The sequence below is a fragment of the Oryctolagus cuniculus genome, chromosome 12 (genome assembly GCF_964237555.1).
Source record: "Oryctolagus cuniculus chromosome 12, mOryCun1.1, whole genome shotgun sequence".
Taxonomy (NCBI): Eukaryota; Metazoa; Chordata; class Mammalia; order Lagomorpha; family Leporidae; genus Oryctolagus; species Oryctolagus cuniculus.
In genome coordinates, this window is record NC_091443.1 from 108,962,763 (window position 1) to 108,971,770 (window position 9,008).

Consider the following 9,008-nt stretch of genomic DNA (forward strand, 5'->3'; position numbering starts at 1 on the left):
ACTGTATCTATTGTTTCCTGCTCACTATAGCCCCAAACCTCCAACTAACAAAAGAGCCAGGGCCCTTCCAGCCTGGTGAATCTGGTGATGCGTGTGTGTGCTTGTGCTTATAATCCTCTAGGAAGTAGAAGCCTTCCCAACTGGTTGGAAGGGTTGCTACTGGACCCCCAAACCTGGCTCACTCGCCCGACGTGTGGAAGAGCCCATCTCTGACGACAGGGTGGTTGGAGGACGGTAGGTATTTATGTACAAAGTTCAGAGCGAGATCCCGGTTGTCTTTGCTTAAGGGGTTGGGGTAAAGGACTTTACAGACTGGAGTTGGGGCTGCGGGGTGCATGTTCAGCTCACGTCCAAGTCCCTGGTTGGCCAGGGATGTCCTGCCCTTCAGGGAATGTTTATAATGGCCAGGCAGCTTCAGTTGGTGGTGCTGGTGGGGTTTCCATGCAGGTGGTAGGTTCTAACCAGACCTGGAATTCCCTCAACAACCTCCAACAATGCTGGTCAAGGTTCTTATTTATTAGAGAAGGAAATGAGAATCTTTAGGGCCAGCTGTACCACCCCCTCAATTCACCCCCCCTTTTTTTTTGACAGGCAGAGTTAGTGAGAGAGAGAGACAGAGAGAAAGGTCTTCCTTCCGTTTGTTCACCCCCGAAATGGCCGCCATGGCTGGTGTGCTGCGCCGATCTGAAGCCAGGAGCCAGGTGCTTCCTCCTGGTCTCCCATGCGGGTGCAGGGCCCAAGCACCTCCACTGCACTCCCGGGCCACAGCAGAGAGCTGGACTGGAAGAGGAGCCACCAGGACAGAATCCGGCACCCCAACCAGGGTTAGAACTCGGGGTGCCGGCGCCGCAGGCGGAGGATTAGCCTAGTGAGCCAGGCGCCGCCAGCCCCAGTGGATTCCTTTTGTTACGCAGCGTTGATCCTAGAGGACAGGCGCGGACACCTCGGGCTAACAGAACTACCAAGACTGTAAAACGCCCAAGGGAGGAGCGTGGCGCTTGTCCATGTCCCCGGAGCAGCCCAGCGGAGGCTGGCGGATTCGCTTTTTTTTTTTTTTTTTTAAAGATTTATTTGAAAGTCAAGAGTTACACAAAGAAGGAGAGGTAGAGAGAGAGAGAGAGAGAGAGAGAGAGAGAGAGAGAGTCTTCCATCCGCTGGTTCACTCTCCCAATGGCCGCAACGGCCAGAGCTGTGCTGATCTGAAGCCAGGAGCCAGGAGCTTCTCCCACGTGGGTGCAGGGGCCCAAGCACTTGGGCCATCTTCCACTGCTTTCCCAGGCGCATTAGCAGGAAGCTGGACCGGAAGTGGAGCATCCGGGACCCGAACCAGCGCCCATAGGGGATGCCGGCACTGGAGGCGGCGGCGGCGGCTTCACCCGCCACGCCACAGCCCCGGCCCCCAGACTGGCGGATTCTAACCCCACAAAGGCGCCGCAACGGATCCACCGCGGCGGGACTACACCGTTTCCTGCCAGGTCAGGGCAGTTGGCTACGACCTAGCAAGGACCCAACAGGACCCCAGCAAAGTCCTCGCTGGCGCTGGGCCCCCGTGGGCCTGGGCCGTGGAGTCGGAGTTCAGGCGCACGATTCCAGCCAAGACTCTTTCCCGCGTACGTGGGCGGGAGGGGTGTAGATGGCTGGCTGCCCACGCCGAGTTTTCGGAGAGCCACGCCCTCCCAATCTCTCAAATTTCCCGGGCGCCACGCCCCCTCGGCTCCCGGCGCGCCCGCTCCGAGCCGTCGCGCCGGAAGTGACCTCACGACGGCGGCGTGGAGACGCGAGGGCGCTTCCGGCGGCGGCGGCGGCCGTGGGGGTGGGTGTGGAGAAGCCCCCGCGGCGGGTCCTTTCCGAGCTGAGTTGCCCGCTTGGCGTGCTGCGCGGAGGAGGCCGAGCCCGGACGGCGCGGAGGTGGGAGCGAGGGGCGGCGGCTGCCGTGTGGGTGCTCGTGGGACGGCGCTTCCGGGGCTGCGCGCCGTGGAGACCTTGCGTGCGGTGGCGCGAGCCGGGGGCGGCCCCGGGTTTGGGTGGGCTGGGAGGCGTGAGGCGTGAGCGGCCTGGGCTCGCTCCGCGCCTCGGTGTGTCCTCTGGCTCGGGGGGTGGCGGGGAGCAGCGCGAGCGTGCTCGTGACCGTCGACCCGCGGTGACCTCGCGGGTGGAAGTGTGTGGGTGCGTGGGAGGCGTGGCGCTCGCCGGCCTGGCCTGTGGGTCCGCCCCGGGTTCCGCGGCGCCGAGCCCTCGCGCGGCCGCAGGTGAGGAACGCCCCGGCCGCAGGGAGTCTGCTGTTTGCCAAAGCCGGGTGTTCATCCCACCGGGACAGCGGCGCCTTTCGCCTGGGAACTCCGTGTTGTTTTTTTTTTTTCAATTGAGGGACACAGGATTCTCGTTGGCTGGTTTCTCTGGATGGAGTGGACATTTCCTTTGGGTTACCCTTGCTGGGGGGTGGGGGGGCTGGGGGCGAGGAACGAGAAGTGTCCGACACTGTGGCCGGATGCGTTTTACATCTTCACTCCGGACATTTTCCGTTTCATTAAAAAAAAAAAAAAAAAAAAAAGCTGGTTGCAGCTCTCCGGTCGGACTCGGCGCCAGTGTGCCAGCACCTGTGGTTTCAAAAGCGTTGCGCTAACATGCCCGAGGTTTCTTGTGTTGCCGAGGTTCTGTGTCTCAGAGCGGGTGCCGCAACCCTGGGGACGGCGTGTCGGTTTCTCGAGGGGTTTGTTGAGCGCTTTCTGATGACCCGGTGGGCAGCCGGGGGCGATTGGCCAGACCGTGGCGGACCTGGGCGCACCTCTGCCTGCAGGGCCTACTGGGTGGGCCCCGCGCGGAGTGGGGTCCGGGGTCGGAGCTGGGACGCCGAGTGCGGCCTGAGCTCTGCCTGGAAGCGCTGCTTTTCAGGCCGTGCCTCTGCGAAGTGCAGAGGGAGCCGGCATTTGGTGGAGGCCCGACTGCCCAGCGCTGGTAAGGGGGGGCCTCTGCCGACGCGAGTCCTCGCGTGGGCCCCGCGCAGTGCACGGCCCCTCGGTGATGGGGTGGGGCGCGGCCACGCGTTCCCTTCGGGGAAGACGTAATTCCTGATGCAGCCTCTGTGGTTCATGTACTTCTGTCTAGGTTTTCTGTTGCTTCTTGAGTTAGTTCGGGTCATTTTTATCATTCTGGGAATTTGCCCGTTCCCTGTTTTTCCTTTTTCTTTTTGAACTTCTGTCCATTCCAGTTCTCACACAGAATTGTATCCTGAAGCACAGGTCGTCAGACTTCTAGTTTTTTATTTTTTAAGAGATTTATTTATCTGAAAGGCAGAGTGACAGAGAGAGGGAGAGACAGATTTCCATGAGCTGGCTCACTTCGCAGAAGGCTGCACGGCCAGGTGGGCCACGAGCCTGGAACTCGGGCGGCGTCTCCCATGTGGGTGCAGGGCCAGGGGCTTGGCCGTCTGCTGTTTGCCAGGCGCATTGGTAGGGAGCTCGATCAGAAGCGGAGCAGCGGGACGGGAGGCGGTGCTCCCTGGTAGGGGTGCCGCTGTGCCAGACATGAGCCCCCATGAAGGTTTTCTGTGAAGAGCTGGAGGTAGGCCTTGTGGGTGTGTGCTTTCTGTCTTTACGGCTAAGCTCTCCTTGTAGTGCAGAAACCCCCATAGATGATGGGCAATTGAGTGTGGTTGTATTCCAGAAAAGCTTTATTGGTAGCGGGCCAGATTAACTGATTCTTAGCCATTCATAAAATAACAAATTGTAGAGTCAAGCTTTTTGGTACCTAATTATCACATAGTCAGGTTTATGAAAAAGCAGTGTGGGGGCTGCGCTGTGACAGCGCAGTAGGTAATCCTCTGCCTGCGGCATCGGCATCCTATGTATATGGGCGCCGGATCTAGTCCCGGCTGCTCCTCTTCCTATCCAGCTCTCTGCTGTGGCCTGGGAAAGCAGAAGATGGCCCAAGTGCTTGGGCCCCTGCACCCATGTGGGAGACCCAGGAGAAGCTCCTGGCTTCGGATCAGCTTAGCTCCGGCCATTGTGGCTGTCTGGGGAGTGAAGCAGCGGAAGGAAGACCTGTCTCTTCCTCTCACTGTCTGTAACTCTACCTCTCAAATCTTAAATAAAATCGAAGGAAGGAAGGAAGGAAGGAGGGAGGGAGGGAGGGAGGGGAGGGGAGGGGAGGGGAGGGGAGGGGGGAGGGGGGCAGGGGGAGGAGGTGGGGAGGAGGTGGGGAGGTGTAGAAGTTGATGCCCTGGCTTGACTACCACTCTGTTCCAGTCTGAAGACTGGGACTTCACTTCCGAGGTGTTCTAGAGGGGATTCATGCATTTTTGTTGCTGTGTTTGATTTTTTGAAATGTTTTTAATTTATTTGCGAGGTAGTTACAGGCTGAGAGGTAGAGACAGAAAGGTCTTCCATCCGCTGGTTCACTCCTCAGATGGCTGCAACAGCCGGAGTTGGGCTGATCCGAAGCCAGGAGCTTCTTTTGGGTCTCCCACGTGGGTGCAGGGGCCCAAGCACTTGGTCTGTCTTCCACTGCTTTCCCAGGCCTTAGCAGGGAGCTGGATCAGAAGAGGAGCAGCCGGGACTGGAACTGACACCCATGTGGAATGCCAGTGTTGCAGGCAGAGGATTAACCCACTGCGCTGCAGGGCTGGTGCCGCTGTGTTTGATTATTATTATTATTTTTTTTGACAGGCAGAGTGGACAGTGAGAGAGAGAGAGAGAAAGGTCTTCCTTTGCCGTTGGTTCACCCTCCAGTGGCCGCCATGGCCGGCACACCGCGCTGGTCTGATGGCAGGAGCCAGGTACTTATCCTGGTCTCCCATGGGGTGCAGGGCCCAAGCACTTGGGCCATCCTCCACTGCACTCCCTGGCCACAGCAGAGAGCTGGCCTGGAAGAGGGGCAACCGGAACAGAATCCAGCGCCCCGACCCGGACTAGAACCTGGTGTGCCGGCGCCGCAAGGCCCTTAGCCTAGTGAGCCGCAGCACCGGCCGCTGTGTTTGATTGTTTACAGGCTTGGTCCCATGTGTGAGCAGTAGTAGTCTCGTTGCTGAAAGGAGATATGTGAACGGAAATGCGGTGTGTGATACGCGATGTGGACTTCCTCCTGAGGCCTTTTTTTTTTTTTTAAGCAATTTTTTTTAAAGATTTATTTTATTTTATTTGAAAGACAGAGTTACAGAGAGAGTTAGAGACAGAGAAGTCTTCCATCCACTGGTTCACTTCCCAGATGGCTGCAACGGCTGGAGCTGGGCTGATCTGAAGCCAGGAGCCAGGAGCTTCTTCCAGGTCTCCCCCGCGGGTGCAGGGGCCCAAGGACTTGGGCCATCTTCTACTGCTTTCCCAGGCCATAGCAGAGCAGGATTGGAAGAGGAGCAGCCAGGGCTTGAATTGGCGCCCATATGGGATGCCGGTGCTTCAGGCCAGGGCTTTAACCTGCTGCGCCACAGCGCCGGTTCCCCTCCTGTAGTCTTAGAGGTGAGTCCTGTCCTGTGGTTGAGGTCGTTGGGACTCAGATCATTCACCAGGTCACACTGCTTAAGGACGTCCAAAAGTGAACCAGTGCTGGGATGTTTGACCTCGCAACTCTGCTTTTTTTCTACTGTTGCCTATGGAACATGGAAGGTGGGGATTTAGTACTAGAATTGTGCTAGATGCTTTCTTTTCTTTTTCTTTTTTTTCAAAGATTTATTTATTTATTTATTTGAAAGTCAGTTAGAGAGAGGAGAGGCAGAGAGCGGGAGAGAGAGGTCTTCCATCCACTGGTTCAGTCCCCGATTGGCTGCAACGGCTGGATCTGGGGCTGATCCAAAGCCAGGAGCCAGGAACTTCTTCTGGGTCTCCCACACGGGTGCAGGGGCCCAAGGACTTGGGCCATCTTCCACTGCCTTCCCAGGCCATAGAGAGCTGGGTTGGAAGTGGAGCAGCCGGGTCTCGAACTGATGCCCATGTGGGATGCCAGCACTGCAGACAGCGGCTTTACCCGCAATGCCACAGCGCTGACCCCATCTTTTTTTTTTTTTTTTTTTTTTTTTTTTTTTAAAGATTTATTTATTTGAAAGGCAGAGTGACGGAGAGGGAGAGACAAATCTTCTATCGACTGGTTCACTCCTAAATGGCTGGCCACAGTGACAAGGGCTGAGCCTGTCTCCATGTGCTGAGCCTGTCTCCATGTGGGTGGCAGTACTTGGGCCACCTTCTGTTGCCTTTTTTTTTTTTTTTTTTTTTTTTTTTTTTTTTTGGACAGGCAGAGTGGACAGTGAGAGAGAGAGAGAGACAGAGAGAAAGGCCTTCCTTTTTGCCATTGGTTCACCCTCCAATGGCCGCCTCGGCCGGTGCATCACACTGATCTGAAGCCAGCACCTGGGCCATCCTCCGCTGCACTCCCGGGCCACAGCAGAGAGCTGGCCTGGAAGAGGGGCAACCGGGACAGAATCCGGCGCCCTGACCGGGACTAGAACCCGGGGTGCCAGCGCTGCAAGGCGGAGGTTTAGCCTGTTGAGCCGTGGCGCTGGCTAATGAAAGACTTCTTTATAAAATAAACCTCCTTGAAAAGTTCTTTTTTCACCTACTTGAAAGGAAGAGCAAGAGCTTGATCTTCCATCCACTGACCCACTCCCCAGATGCCTGCAGCAGCCAGTCCTGGGTGAGGCTGGAGCACGGGCACCTGCAGCTCCCACCTGGGACCCCGCAGAGGTGGCAGACCCAAGTACTGGAGCCAGCAGAGCCGGCATCTGCTGGCTCCTAGGGTGCATTAATAGGAGCTGGATTGGGAGCGGAGCAGCCGGGGTTCAGACTGGTGCTCTGATACAGGGTGCAGCTTAACAAACACCCACAGTGCTAGCCCCACCGAGTCACGCATTCATGGTCACACTTTATAGAGGGGAGTGTCTGAGAAAAGGAAAGGCAGTTAAACATTCAGTGGTTACTTTGAAAATTTTTATTTATTTGAGAGAGCGAGCTCCCATCCTCTGGTTCACCTCCTGGTTGCCTGCAACTGGGAACCAAGTTCAGGTCTCCCATGTGGGTAATAGGGCAGGAACCCAATGGCTGAGCCATCACCACTGATCACAGGGTCTGCATTGGTGCAAGTTGGAATTTGGAGCAAAGCCAGGCACTGAACCCATGAATTCCCACATGGTATGCGGATGTCCCAACGCAGTGTCTTTTTTTTTTTTTTTTACAGGCAGAGTGGACAGTGAGAGAGAGAGAGACAGAGAGAAAGATCTTCCTATGCCGTTGGTTCACCCTCCAATGGCCGCCACGGGCAGTGCACCGCGGCCGGCGCACCACGTTGATGGGAAGGCAGGAACCAGGTGCTTCTCCTGGTCTCCCATGGGGCGCAGGGCCCAAGCACTTGGGCCATCCTCCACTGCACTCCCTGGCCACAGCAGAGAGCTGGCCTGGAAGAGGGGCAACCGGGACAGAATCCGGCGCCCCGTCCGGGACTAGAACCCGGTGTGCTGGCACCGCTAGGCGGAGGATTAGCTTATTGAGCCATGGTGCTGGCCCCAACGCAGTGTCTTAACTACTACGCCAAATGCCTGTCTCTGGTAGTTCTTTTAAAGCATTTTTTTCTATTATAGAAATAAATGGGAAAATATATACTTGTCAACTAGCACTCACATTTTCAAAGTGTTAAAATTTCTACTCAGTTTTTATTAGCCTAATATAAACTTGACTGCATAACATCAGTGTTACTGGTCCTGGAGGCGGATTTGGTGCGTTTTTTCCTCAGCTCATTATAGAAATAAAAAACTGGAAACAGTTTACAAAGAAGCAGAAACTATTTTTTTGTTCATTCAGTTCCTAAATGATACACGTTGGAGGTGGTTGTTTTGCCTATAGGCTAAGCTTCCATCTGGGACACTCACATCCCGTATTAGAGTGCTAGGTTCAGTGCCTGGCTCTGCTTCCAATTCCAGCTTCTGCTAAGGGGCACCTGGGAGCCAGCAGGTGAGGGCTCAAATGTTTGTGCCACCCACATAGCAGAACTGGAGTTGGTTCCCAGCTCCTGGCCGGCCCAGCCCTGGCTGTTGTGGGCATTGTACCAGCAAATGGGAGCTCTGCCTGTCTCTCTCGCTCCCTTTCTTGTCTCTGATCTCGGAAATAAAATGAAAACAAGATGTTGAATGGAGAAGTATAAGTCCCCCCCCCCCTTTTTTTTTTGTATGACTGGTGAATTTCTGGTGTTTTAAAATGCTTGTTACTACAGGTTTTTATTCTACAGCTATCTAAATTAAGTATCAGAGAAGGCTTATGATGGGGTATTAATGACAGCAAAGGAAACTTGTGCTTCTGTGACATGAAATAGACAAAGGCTGACAGGAAAGGGACATGAGCCTGAAGTGTGTGTGCTCTGTGCTCTTCGGCAGCATTGTGAAAGCTGCGTTGTATTGGAGACTTTTTTGCTGTCTTTTTTTTTTTTAAGCTTTTATTTATTTATTTGAGAGGCAGAGTTAGGGAGGGTGAGAGGGAGAGACAAAGAGAAAGGTCTCCCATCCGCTGGTTCACTCCCCAAATGGTCGCAACCGCTAGGACTGTGCTGATCGGAAGCCAGGAGCCAGGAGCTTCCTCCAGGTCTCCCACGTGGGTGCAGGGGCCCAAGGACTTGGGCCGTCTTCTGTTGCTTTCCCAGGCCATAGCAGAAAGCGGGATGTCAAGAGGAGCAGCCAGGACTTGAACTGGCGCCCATATGGGAGGGCTTAGCCTACTATGCCACAGCACTGGCCCCAGCTTGCTCTCTTCAATATTTACACGTCCGTGGATAATTGTTGCCCCGGGTGGTGGGCATGTGGGGGTTCCGTGTGTGTGTGTGTGTGAAGTCTTCTCTACTGTAAGGATCCTGTGGCTGAGCCTGCTGCGGCACTGCTGCCTTTGTTTCCTGTTTCTTTTTTTTTTTTTTTTTTTTTTTTTGACAGGCAGAGTGGACAGTGAGAGAGAGACAGAGAGAAAGGTCTTCCTTTGCCGTTGGTTCACCCTCCAATGGCCGCCGCTGCAGCCGGCGCACCGCGCTGATCCGATGGCAGGAGCCAG

The 9,008-nt window shown here is 55.5% G+C and overlaps 1 protein-coding gene across 2 annotated transcripts in view; it reads left to right on the forward strand.

Annotated features, from left to right (window-relative positions):
* The first annotated feature begins 1,749 nt into the window (after positions 1-1,749).
* Positions 1,750-9,008, forward strand: part of EDC3 (enhancer of mRNA decapping 3) — a 128,324-nt gene continuing 121,065 nt past the window's right edge. The window contains exon 1 of one of the 2 annotated variants that reach the window (XM_070054668.1): positions 1,750-1,908. The gene's annotated coding sequence lies outside the window, so the exon portion shown is untranslated. Of the gene's footprint in view, positions 1,909-2,225; positions 2,250-9,008 lie in introns of those variants that run through there. The other variant, XM_070054669.1, reaches the window with a different exon arrangement.